Here is a 12,774-nt window from a genome sequence, read left to right as displayed (position 1 = left end):
TTTGCAGAGTCTAAACTGTCAAGTCTTTAGTTCTGCCTTAGACTCTGTAAACTGGTGTCATGACACATAAACAGTTTCTTAGTGTAAAATATTGCAGGGCCTGGTCATTTGGATATAAAGTTTACATTTAAATACTGTCAGCTGTCTGTTTTAGTCTTTCTACACTGAAGTGATTTCCACAAACAGTTAAAGTTAATGTGTAAATGTGCTGCAGGTGTATAAAAACATGATTAATCATGCTGTGCATGGGGCTAGACCACAGGTGTCAAACATAAGGCCCTAGGTCCAGAATCAGCACAGACAAACAATTAAATAACAGAAAGTTCCAATTTTTTCACCATGTAATGTATAAATATATGATTTTTACAGTATCTAAGAAAAAGGCTTTTTGTCAGTTAACGAAAAATACATTTTATAGTTACAATAACAGAAGTTTGTCTGTAATTTTACACATTTTTTTCTTACAATTAAGCCCAAAGCAGCATGCAGAAAAAACTGACATGTATTACTGAAATTGCACTTTTTTTTCTCCTTATATTATATTTTTTCACGGATCAAGTATGTAGTTAAACTTCTTTGCACTAACAGAAAGAGGAGTTTCGCTGGTCTGGCCCACATATGATCAACATGACTCACAATGCAAAATGAGTTTGTCATCCCTGGTCTAAACTGCTGTGTCTTTGCCCATAACACAGAGATGTAATGTTTTATATATATATATTTTTAACTATTTCTTTGTGCAGTTTGCATGTTCTCCCTGTTTGTGTCTCTCTGGGTACATGCAGTCAGTGGGGTTGGGTTAATGATTCTACATTGCCCATAGATGTGAATGGTCTATTTCCCTGTGATAGACTAATGACAGGAAATATAAATATCATAAAGTTTTTAAACTTTAATTGCTGGGGTGCTTCCAATGATGCACTGTTTCTTCTCCATGGATCTCTTTTCACTCTCTGTGTGTTTTATACATCAGTACTGCATTTAATCATTAGTAATCACCTCTCTTTTCCACAGTGTGCCTTTTATTCCCCCCCCAAACATCCAATCCTGGGACCATCTCTGCTGCTGGTTCTTCCTATTAAAAGGGGGTTTTCCCTCACCACTGTTTTCTCTCTACCTTACATTATAGAGCACCTTGAGTTGACTATTGTTGCGATTTTGTGCTATATTAATAAAACTAAACTGAAGTGAGTCATCTCTTTGACACTTTTGTAATCATTTGTCAAATGTAAAGAAATTTAACACAATCCTCGGGCAACCCTCAATTTTTCCTCATTGCAAGGAAGTTGCCGTCTTATTTTCGCTCTAATGTGATTAAAACAAATTGTAAAGTGTGTTTTTTTTTCCTTTTTTCTGGAAATATTTTGTTATAATTTTGCAAAATATTCAAGTTTGTCCTCACACATTTGAGTTTTCTCTTCTTCAATTTATCATTTTATTCTTGACAATTTCTCTTATTCTCTGAATGTTACAGCCTCTCCCACCTGTTTTATTTTTGTATTTTCCTCAGTGAATGGCACTAATGACCCACTAGTTTCTGCCGCTTCTGTAAGGTACGCACACCTACTGAATGTGGAGGAGGATTCCTGCTCATTATCTGACTTTATGACTTAATAGTAGATGTTTACTCAACAGTTTGTGGATCTCTGTGTGGGAGAAGTTTGGGATTAATCAAGAAAGCTACAAAGCTGACATAAGATGGGACACTGCAGGGGTCTGACAGCTCATATTAAAAGTCTAGTTTTTAAAGTAAAACAGTCCATTTTTCATTCACACAGAGTTCATACTTTTAATGTTTAGATTGACATCAATTTCCCACTAATCAGCATCCTTTGTGCTCCTCGGTGCTCGAACAAAACCGGCGAGGCCAAACCTTCTGACTTACACCTCTCTCCCCCCCGACCTCCTCCCTTTGTCTGTCTCCTCTTTTCTCTCCTTGCCTCCTATTTAGCCCATGCATTTGATTAGTTAATCGCCCCCCTTTCTCCCCACCACCACCTCCCAGTCCTCAGGTGGAGGCAGAGCGCTCGGGCTTCTCATCCAGCCAAGCTGTTCTTTTGGAAGGGAAAGGAGGCAGCTGTGTTTACAGCCCGGGTCCTGGCGTACATTTAGCAGAATCTATTATTCATATCGCTCAGTATCAGAGCGAGATCTCCAGCCACCTGTCTCGCTGACAAGCTCGCCCCCTTTTGTGGCGCTTTCCGTTCGGAGCAAATTACACTCGTCTTGATGAATTGAGTTTTTATGAGCGTTGCTGTAGCGCCTGGGCATCCTCACACCGAGCCAGGGACCATCAGGGGCCCGGGGAGATTTTTCTAGTCAATGGGCAAATGTTTGGAAGAATGTCGATTCGGGGAGGCGGCGCGGGGGGAGGAGGGGAGGAAAATGGGTGGTTTTTACCTAGAGCTCATGTCTTCTGTCAGGCTGAAATTTTGCCCACGTTTCGCCAGCGTTCGGCGATGGTCTTCCCGTCCTGCAGCCTTGTTGTTGTTTACCTCTCTCGGAGCAGCGCTGGCCCTGATCTGAGATTTGAAAGGCAGCAAGAACAAAGACTTCTTTCAGAATTGGTTTTCTGGGAGATGCAGCTACCTGATGAGTCTGCCGGCAAACTATCTCCCTCCTTTGACTCTGTGTGAACATTTTTAATTAACGGGGAGGTGCGTTAACTCGATGATAAGCACCCCTGATAAGTTATAACATGATTCATAATTTATAAAGATTTTTGCTTTCATCTTCACTAGTTTGCATAAAACTAATTACTCCGTAAATGGTATTCATTACAAAATATAGGGTTTTTTTCTCCTCTCTTTCCACACAGACACGTAAATCGCGGCGCCCAGCTACCAAGTGTTGCTCTGGGACTGGTTTGCATGCAGAGAAGAAAGGTAATGATGAGTTGTTGGAGGCGGTGTCAGTGCCAGACCTGGCTGTCTCTGTTTGTACTCGACGAGCACGTTATTCAGCTCAGATTTATTATTCTAACTGGTACAAGCTGCTGAGTCTGGGTTTACATTTCAACTCATCAGAATCAGATACAGCTACCTGACAAATGCAAGAAAAGGTCAACAGCGCAAAAACAAGAATTTGTGAATCTGGTATGAGAAACCATAATGACAGCTGCTACGACTGCATGCACAAGCACACAAAACAAGGTACTCTAAACGCACAACAATCATCAGGATAGCATTTCTGTGAATCTCTGTGAGTGGTGCGTTTCCAAGTGAAAACCCGCCAAAATGCTGCCTGGAAATGCAAACCATCCAAAAGATGTCAGTGTAAATGGGATTTATCAAAGTGAGAGCGTGAAGTATTGCAATGTTGGTAGTCCTCATCTCTTTGAGAATACAAAACATACACTCTTGACACAATAGCATAAGCTGTATATAAAAGATGGACATAACTACAGCGACATCACCGTATCATGATGTCACTATAGAGTCTGCTGTCAGACTCTACAACAAAGACTTTGCAAATGACCACACATGTGCAGACAGACACACACACACATCTAATACACAAAGATAACCTTCACCCCGTCTCCCTGATGTGCAATATTATCAAGTGCAGTTTTTCTGGAACAACATAGTATTTTATTCTGTTTTGTATAGAATGTTATTCTATTTTATCTTACTCTATTCTATTGTTTTTTTTCTTAATTTTTGCTGCTCTTAACTTACTGTATTGTCCACTTTCTGCTGTGACCAAAAAATTTCCCACATGTGTGACTAATAAAGGTTTATCTTATCTCTCTTATCACTCATGTAACAAAGTCAGATCTATTTAGCATTTTGGCTTCCACCATGGTTTTTTTTTTCAGAAGCAACTATATTTGGAAGAAATGGTGGAATGCTAAGTCTGGTTAGCATCCATTAGCTTCCATGAGCAGGCTACACACTTAACTTTAATCCTTAACAAAATCGACCCACAGTACAACTGTCATAAATTTAGCTGTAAAGGCCAAAAACATTTACAACAACAGTTTGCAAACTCATTTATTTCTACTGTAAATGTGAACATTTTAAAATGGGGGTTTGTGGGGATTGCGTCACTTTTGGAAGCAGCTTCAAGTGACCGTTAGAGGAACTGCAGTTTCCAGATGTCCAAAGAAAAAGCGCTCAGTCAAATTGGAACTCAGACTTCTTGGACTTTCTATTAGCACAATTACCTTCACTACAATTAATATTAATTAATTATTAATCATAACATATTAAATGTAAAATACATTAAAATGTCCGAAAGGCACCAGCGCTACATGAAAAGCTAGAGAAGGCTTTATTTAGCAAATGTGAAGCATAGCAGAGAGGTAGCGGTTCTATTAAAGAAACTGCAACCTCAGGTATTTCTGCATTATTTCAACAATAACTTTTTAATTTTACTGTATCCTGTTTTTTGGGTTTCTTTTTTTCCTTGTTTCTTTCCAGATTCGGGTATGGTGGGTGCGGGGGCCATTTAGGGCCCTGAATTTAGTTAGTATGGCCCTGGAAGTCAGTCATATTTAAATTGAATTAATGTTTTGTGACAGGCATTTTAATATCTTTTAAAATAAACAAACGCCTCTGCATAAATAAAAAGCACTTACCTACAGCTGCTATTCATCCCCATGCAGGTACTAGTGACGGACTCGCTGAGTCTGTGCAGGTTAAAAGTACCTCTTCCCTGATAAGAAACCACAGAAAGGCTAGTTTAGTTTAGAAGACTTGTGCTGCAAAAAAACAGAAAAGGGAAATGTATAAATAAACATGGCGAAACACACTGCTGCCTCGCGAGTCTGTTTTCAATTCCCATTCGATTAAAGTGTCCCTGCAGGAGCCGGTGAGGTTGGGTATGGGGTGAGGTGCAGAGACATAAATCAAAGCGGTCCAAGGAATAGTAATCCTCGCTGAACATTTTGGACTGATTGATATAAATAACATTGTCCTCGCCATCTGTCCAAAGAGGGACCTTTCCAGTTAGTGTTGAGCGGCAACGGCAGAATAATTAATGAATGGTGTCCTTTGTGCCGGTAATAAAGAGGAGACAAATTATGTTATAATCCAACTGCTGCTCGTTTGTCACAGCCAAATAAAATGTCAAATAAAAGTGAGGGGCCACAGTGTTTGTTTAATGGAGTGCAGGCTACCTGCTTCAGAGTCTGACAGCAGGGTGGGACGGCTGTAAAAAAAAAAAAGAAAAAAGAAAAAAAGAAAAAGCAAAGCCTGGATTTGAGGCTGCAGGAATCCACTCAGGCTGAATGTGTGCCGATTATGTGCTGCACATTTAACAAATGTTCACAAACACAAACAAAGAGTTTTCTTCCAGAATGATTCTGGATGACCTGGAAATTATCCTTCATTTCTAATCAAATACAGAATGTCCAATCTGTGTCTTGGATAGCTGTGCTGCTGGTTTCTGACATATAAAATTCTCTGCAGTTTCACGATGGATCCCTTTGAGTCTATAGCCTTCTGGGTTTTAGAGCAAGCCACTGAATTTTCCTCGTGCAACGGAGCCCAGGTGCTGTGGTTTGACCTCTATGTGGGCCTCTAGGGCCTGGTAAATGCCAAAAACTGCAGCTCCTCCAGTGTCTATCAGAGGCTGGCTCCAAAACTCCACATCCCAAAAATGTCCCACATTACAGTAGAGTCTCTGTAGTTAATCTGCTCTTCTTACAACACTACATGGAGTGGACTTTGTTCTTGGTGTGGCTTTGATTGATTTTGATTGTCACTTAACTGGACCTTATGACCATGTTCGTGGTGTTGGTGCATTCTGGACAATTTTAATAGTAGTAATAGTAATATCTGTCAAATAATGGTAGCACTCAACCGGCTCGTCCAGATATTGTCGATTCTGGCTCCAATTGTGGCTTCGAAAAAGTTTTGTACTTTAAAGTGCGAAAAAGTCCAGCATTTTAATAGTGTGTGCTAATTGTTCTGTAGGAGAAGCTTGTGTGGTCCTGAAATCCCAGGAGGAATGCAGTCTAGTGTTTATGCTCCTGGTAGAGTTAGCCATGGCAGTAAGGTCAAAGGGGAGGACCCTGACGAAGAGCAATCCAACCAAGACCTCAGTAGGCGCAAAGCGTGGAGGAAGATGCTTACCTTAGCATATAAAGGCTTGGAACCCATGCCACATGGATGCCAACCCTGATCTGGTGAGGGCCATGTGGTGGGTAGCACTAGCTGATAACTCAGTGCAGCACCTTCAAGTCCACATGTGGTCACTTTTGGATCCAACCAACTTAGAGGTACCCAGTATGCTAACTTTGAAGCTTTGGAGCAGGTGTTCAACCAGTGAGTGACTCATAGTGTCTGTCCATCTTTTATTTACAGTCTATGCTGCAGATTAGTATTGCCTCAGTTGTCAAGGTAGATTTCCATATGGGTCTTAGTTTGTAAACACTAACACATCAGACTGTCATTGGTGTTGCTTTTTCCTCTATTACACTTTTTTCTGTACATTTTTTATTTATTTTTGAAAGTTGTGTGGCATCTTTAATTATTTGTCTTTCTGTAAAAAAAAAGAAAGAAAACAAAAGAAAACAAAAAAAACAATATAAACACCTGATGAAGGTGTCTGTGGAGGTTCTAGTGGAGTTTTTAGGCTAATTATGTTTAAAAATTCAAATAATTCTGACCTCAAATTGTGTAAATCACCGTGTGTGTGTGTGTTTACATGCTTGTCAGAGTCCTCTAAGGCTTTCGATCATACCAGTCGTGAAAATGGTGCCTAAAATGATGTGAGTAAAGTAAACATCTGTCAGATTATATTGGTATTCCTATCAGTTCATGTTTTTTAGACTTGTTTCTAACTCTTGGGCCTAGTTGTAACTTTTTTTTTTACTTATAAACAAGGACTTGCCAAGAAAGTAGAATCATTTTCTGTTACTTGTTGGAATAATTAACCTTGATATGCGTGCAAATGATCAGATGATTGATCAATATCGGTTGACAGCAACCTGCAGGTCACAGATATATATCTATATATACATATATATATACTCTCAGTGTCCCCTCTTGTGCTTTTTGTTGCCAGCGTAAGGGTCAAAGGCCACGCTGTGCCTTTAACTTTACATAACAAAATACTTTAATTCGATGCTTCGCAACTAAATCTCCAAACCAGGAGTTGGATTTCTTTGACTTGTTGTGCGCGTCATCTGTATGCGTCACATGCAACATCTGCTCAGGTATTCATAACCTGAGATCAAGGTTGGATTGCTGTCATTGATCGGCAGCAACACCTAAATTGAATTTGTATCCCTCGTCTCACCCCTTTGCAAACCCTGCACCATCATAACTAGAGCCCCAAACTTGAATCTTAAGCCCCTGAGCGGGAGACGACGTCCAGAAAGACGAAGGAGCATCGATATTCAGTCCAAAAAAAATCTAACTTTCTTGTCACAAGAAGCGGCTAAACTGTGTGAACGTAGAGCAAACTGCAGGCGTAGAAGAAACTCCCTGAGACCCAAAGTGACTCATCACAATTACTGACTTTAATGGACAAGCAAGAACTGATTTAGAGATCAAAATCTCCACAGTTGAGCAGGACTGTATGATGTAATGATGACGACTACTAATTAATGATGCAGAGAGGTTTGCAAGACTTATCATCAAACTGGTTTCATACTCATAGTACTGTTCAGGCAGGGCTGCTTTAATTAAAATATCCAGGTGGTTGGCTCTGTCCTGTTTAGGGGTCGAAGAGCAGAAAGACCCCAGCACAGAACAAAGCAGACATCAAGAGCAAAAAGCATGACAAAGACTGAGTTTTATGCATGAAAAGCAGGAACTGGGTTGCAAAGCAGCTTGCAGTCTTGCATCATGGCAATTTGTGCGACTGACCTCTAATCTACTGATCGGTGTGACTGGACACAAAATTAATACTTTCCAGTGAAAATGTCCCAATCTGGGTGTTTGAGAGGTTGACACGGAAACGTATTGTGTCCTAGCTTATACCACAGACTGAGTTTGAGTCTTCCACATAACAGAAACATTATAAACACCTTTAAAACTACTTCTTTAAGTTTAGAAAAGGCATCATGGTTTAGGTTAAAACAAAGTGACTGCCACTTTTTTGACTCAGTTTCCAACTCAGTTTTCTCGGTTACCATGGTGCCACGTGACAGCTTCAGAATCTGGACAACAGACGGGATAAAGATGCAAAATATACTTCCTATAGAAATATTACAGTCAGTCGTAAAAAAGCATCTCAGTTTGTGTTCACGAACATGAACATATGAAATTTATGCTGACCCTGGGCTAAATGTAGGCAAGCTCGAGAAGTCTAAACATGTATCTTCTTCTTTGAGCTGTTCCCTTTAGAGTCCGTCATAGCGGATCATCAGGCATCCATCTCACCCTATCCCTAGCATCCTCCAACCCTCAATATGTGCTCCTTCACTACATCCATGAACCTTCTCAGAGGTTTTCCTCTTTTCCTCCTGCCTGGCATCCCCATCTTAATCACCCTTTGTCCAGTATACATACATATAACCATCTCAGTCTTGCTTTGTCTACAAACTGCTGAACCTGAGCTGTCTCTCTGAGGCACTCATTTCTAATCCTGTCCACTCCGGTCACTCTCAGAGAAGTCAGTCATAATGTGCTATATCACCTCTAGATTGTAGCTACCTAGTTAGCCTACTGCTAAACTTGTAAATCCTCATTTCCATGAATATTTTCATTGAAACACCTGAGAGAACAGCCACAATGATCATTTTACTGGAGCTGAAATGATTTGGATTTGCTTTTCTGAGTTTGGATGACATCACCTACAATTAGATTAACTTAGCCGTCACATGTGGTTTGGCACCGAGTTCAGCGGATCTGTTGACTCTGTGGCCTTTTCAGTGCTCGATTTCTGTTGTCCGTAGCTAAGATTTCAAACATTCAGAATGTCAGCACGACAACAGGAAATGACAGCTCCTCAAGCCATCACTTGAAATTCTAGAGGATGGCCACCATTTCTCGACCTGCTGTAGATTAGTTTTGTTCTTTTAATGCTCTCTAAAACACGTGGCCTACTCCTGAATTCAGACAACGGCACGCCTAGTCTTTGAGCTCAAACGACGCAAGCTTTCAGGAGTACAACTTCACCCTTTGTGACGATGTTCACATCACAAGACAAGAACAAAGTGCAAAGTGAACTTGAACTCTCTGAAACTCTGGAAGCATCCTGGGAGCGAAGGACAAGGGGGGAAGGCTGCCAAGCAGCACAGGCTCAGTAAAAGGGCGAGGAGGCAACCTTAGACGAGAGTTGATCGCTCTGCAACATTGCCTCCAGGTCCATCAATCACCCTGCAAATTAAAGGCGAGGTGAAGCTCAGGCTTCACCGGCCCGATTTGACATCAGACTCACATCACGCTGCGATGAGGACATCACCCATATTGAGAGGATGCGCTAGGTACGCTCATTCCGCCCACGTCGGCGTCTCGAAGGGGCCCGCATTATCTGCGCCAACAAAAGGAGGAGCCGCTTTGTGCAATCAGCACCATTCTGTACATATTAAACAGCGCAACATTCTCAACCAAGGTTCATTTTAATTAGAGGGGAATTTGATCACCACCGTCTCCCACAGGCACTTTTGATGTTAATAAAACAAGCTGTACCTTCGCTCTCCTTCCAAAGCAGGGAAGCAAAATGAGTGAAGGCCGGGAGGGGGAGAGGAAGAGGAAGACGAGGGGAGGGAAGGCAGAGAAGGAAAAAAAGAAAGTTCCTCCTTCAAGTCAAAACTACAGGGAGGTGTCTGAGGAGAGGCTGTGATCCTCCGCCGTGTTGGGAAATGGCGTGTAAGAGCGAGCAAGAGGCGCTCAGAGGGATTATCAGTGTCGACAAAACGCATCGCCACCTTAACACGTGCAGGAGCGTCTCGTAATGAAAGGCTGAGGTGTTCTTTTTATTGCTCTGACACTTTGGTGCTTTCATTCAATAGATGATAATAATAAAAGAATAAGGAGACGAGATGAACCTCTCCGCAGTGGAAGATGCTTGTGTGGGTGAAGGTGAACGCCAGACCCGAACAAAAGCTTTATTCCAGCGTGCTTGATTTATATTATGTTCTCCCTACAAACCATAGATACTTTCAAATAAAGAAGCTGCCTCTATACGCTTTAAATGGCTGCTATCAGTTGATATGAGGCCTCCTCCAGTTACTGTCAGCTAGTTCATCACCTGATTCAATCCAAGCTGATCTACCCTTCTTACAGGAAGCCACACATGGTGTTTTTCCAGGTTAAAAAGGGCAACAAAAGTCCACATTAGGAGGCTGTAGTTGTGGCAGAGGTGTAATACAATCAACACTAGTGTTTTTTGGACTTTCCTACCTTTTCACATGCTGTTGGGTTACATTTAAGCATCAAGCTTGTCAGAAAAACCTCACCAGACAAACCACAGAGCTGCGTGAACTAGGATACAATGATGTTTACCAATGGAGATTTGTATGCACTTATTCAAAGAACATTAGATATCTACAGTATCTCACATAGAGAGTATACTACGTCCTCCTTAGGAACAAAATAACAATACGGCCCAAAACGAGTGACTGAGCCCATAAACTAATCGGGAAGATGTTCAAAGAGGTGAGTTTAAATACCTGGGGTCAACCGTCCAATGTAATGAGAGTGCAGAAGACAGTGCAGCAGGTTGCAGTGGTTGGAGATGAGTGCGATGGATGTGAAGTTGATGATGTTAAGATTTTGGTTTGGAGTGACCAGGGTGGACATGATCAGACATGAGTGCATCAGAGAACATAGGACATAGGTAAGGCCCTGAAAGGGTGGTTACAAGAAATAATTACAAAAGCTTTTTAATTTGATTTTGTAAGGAGACCCCGAGGTAGTCCCTGGGAGCACCTCAGTGTCCCCACAGAAGAGCTGGAAGAGGTGGTGACTGAGAAGGAGGCCTTGACGTCTCTCCTGAGACCATTGCCCTCTTCAACCCAGATCTGGGTATGAAAATGGAAGCAATCAGGTCACCAGATTTAAATTATGTGTTGTTCTTTGTTAATCTGACACTGGCATCGTGGTTAGTCTGGGTTAAGTGTGAGAGTGTGCGAATTGATAGGCTAATAGGTAGAGGAAGGCTCCTAATGGCAAGATGTTTGGGATGGATAACAGCTGATACGTGGACATTAAATGGAGCTGATAACATCCAGATTTGAATAACATGCTGTACTCAGACTGATAATGAGTTACAGTTCACGAAATAACACGTAAAAACTAGAGATGGCACGATACCACTTTTTTATGTCCTATACCGATACCGATATCATAAATTTGGATATCTGCCGATACCGATATGAATCCGATATAGTGTGTTTTTTAATCAATAAAATTGTTTTTTAATATATTGCTGCATTTTGTATAAGTTCATACTCAAGTTTAAATAAACAACAACACTAAAGCTATTCTGTTATACCTGTATGTAAAATATACACTGCACCCAAAATATTTCATAGTTCAGCAATACTGATCAATCTAATAAACTTAAACCTGCACCATCCTTCCTATTCTGGTATTTTAAAGAGTACTTAGCAGAAATATTAAGCAACCTAACTAATAGGGTTGCAAACTCCCAGCAAAAAAATAGGTAACCACCCTCCACCTCATGATGCTTAATCGAAGTAATCAACTTTTATTTGATGCAGTGTGAAAAAAAATGCACAGAATTAAATTATTTTTCAAGAATAACTAAATAGATTCAATGTCTTTCTTCAACAGAATTGCAAACTGCACAGATGGTATCTTTCCAAAGGAAAAAGCACTATAGCATACTAGGGTATATTAGACTTAACAGTTACTATATACAGTAATGGACTTCTATACATTTTACATCAGATTAAAACTTTGGGTGTAAGATTCGGATATCTATTTATTAAAAGCTAGACATTTTAAATGAGAATAAGAAAGAAAAGTATGTCTTTGTGCCCCCTTTTCCCTGTTAATGCCCCATCGGCCCCCCTGGCTAAACTTTGCTAGATCCGCCCCTGCACAGTTACCAGCCGTCAGCTACGTAGAAAAGGATCCTGGTCTAGAAAGTAATATTAAATAAATTCTAACAACAGCTTATCAAGCTTAAACGTGCTGCTGTTGTTCAGCTGCTGGTTTCCTCTTTCTGGTGCAAAGTGGGCCAAAAACAAAGAAGAGAGACGGACTCGCGACAGAAAAGGAGATCAGCTTATCATTAAGCAGTTTCATGAAGTAGCGGCAGGAGAGGGAGAGAGAGAGAGAGAGAAGAGGCAGTCGCTCCATATATCGGTTGTTAAGCTTAACGTGGGAATGCTGTACAAACATTCAGAGATGAACTTACACACTTGCTTTACTTCTCTCTGGGATAACTTCCTTGGAGATGAAATGCCGGATTGCTAGCAAGGCTCCAGGCACGCAGCCGCTCTATCACGTGAGCACACTGCTCCGACGTGCTAAGGTTATGAGCCGAGTTACGCCGTGTCGCAAGTTTTGTGAGGTGTTTTTTTGATATTTAATGGATCGGATTACATTTTTTATTTCTCGCCGATATCCGATCCAGTAATTTAGGTCAGTATCGGACTGATACCGATACGTAATATCGGATCGGTCCATCTCTAGTAAAAACACAAAATCTTAAAGTGTTTTTAAAGAAACTGAGAGAAAGAGGACACTTCTTTAGTGTTTTTAATGTATTGAGTTGAAAAATATTCATTTAAAGTCACCAAAATTGACTAAAGAGGTGTCCCTCCTCTCTGATATTTGGTTATTTCATATTAAATATCCAGTCGCAGCAGCGGTTTGGACTGTAATTCGAGGGGATTTCATTAATACA

General features: G+C 40.9%; 1 long non-coding RNA gene across 1 annotated transcript; it reads right to left on the bottom strand.

Moving 5' to 3' along the window:
* Positions 1-2,435: 2,435 nt before the first annotated feature.
* LOC134621439 (uncharacterized) lies at positions 2,436-12,346 on the bottom strand. The gene is made up of 3 exons (XR_010092203.1): positions 12,283-12,346; positions 4,580-4,656; positions 2,436-2,522 (listed from the first exon to the last, which is right to left on the bottom strand). It is a non-coding gene; the product is annotated as an uncharacterized LOC134621439 (long non-coding RNA).
* Between the last annotated feature and the right edge of the window lie 428 nt (positions 12,347-12,774).

The sequence above is a fragment of the Pelmatolapia mariae genome, linkage group LG23 (assembly GCF_036321145.2).
Source record: "Pelmatolapia mariae isolate MD_Pm_ZW linkage group LG23, Pm_UMD_F_2, whole genome shotgun sequence".
Classification (NCBI taxonomy): domain Eukaryota; kingdom Metazoa; phylum Chordata; class Actinopteri; order Cichliformes; family Cichlidae; genus Pelmatolapia; species Pelmatolapia mariae.
Note: the sequence above shows the minus strand (reverse complement) of the source record. Positions and strands in the feature narration are given on the sequence as shown.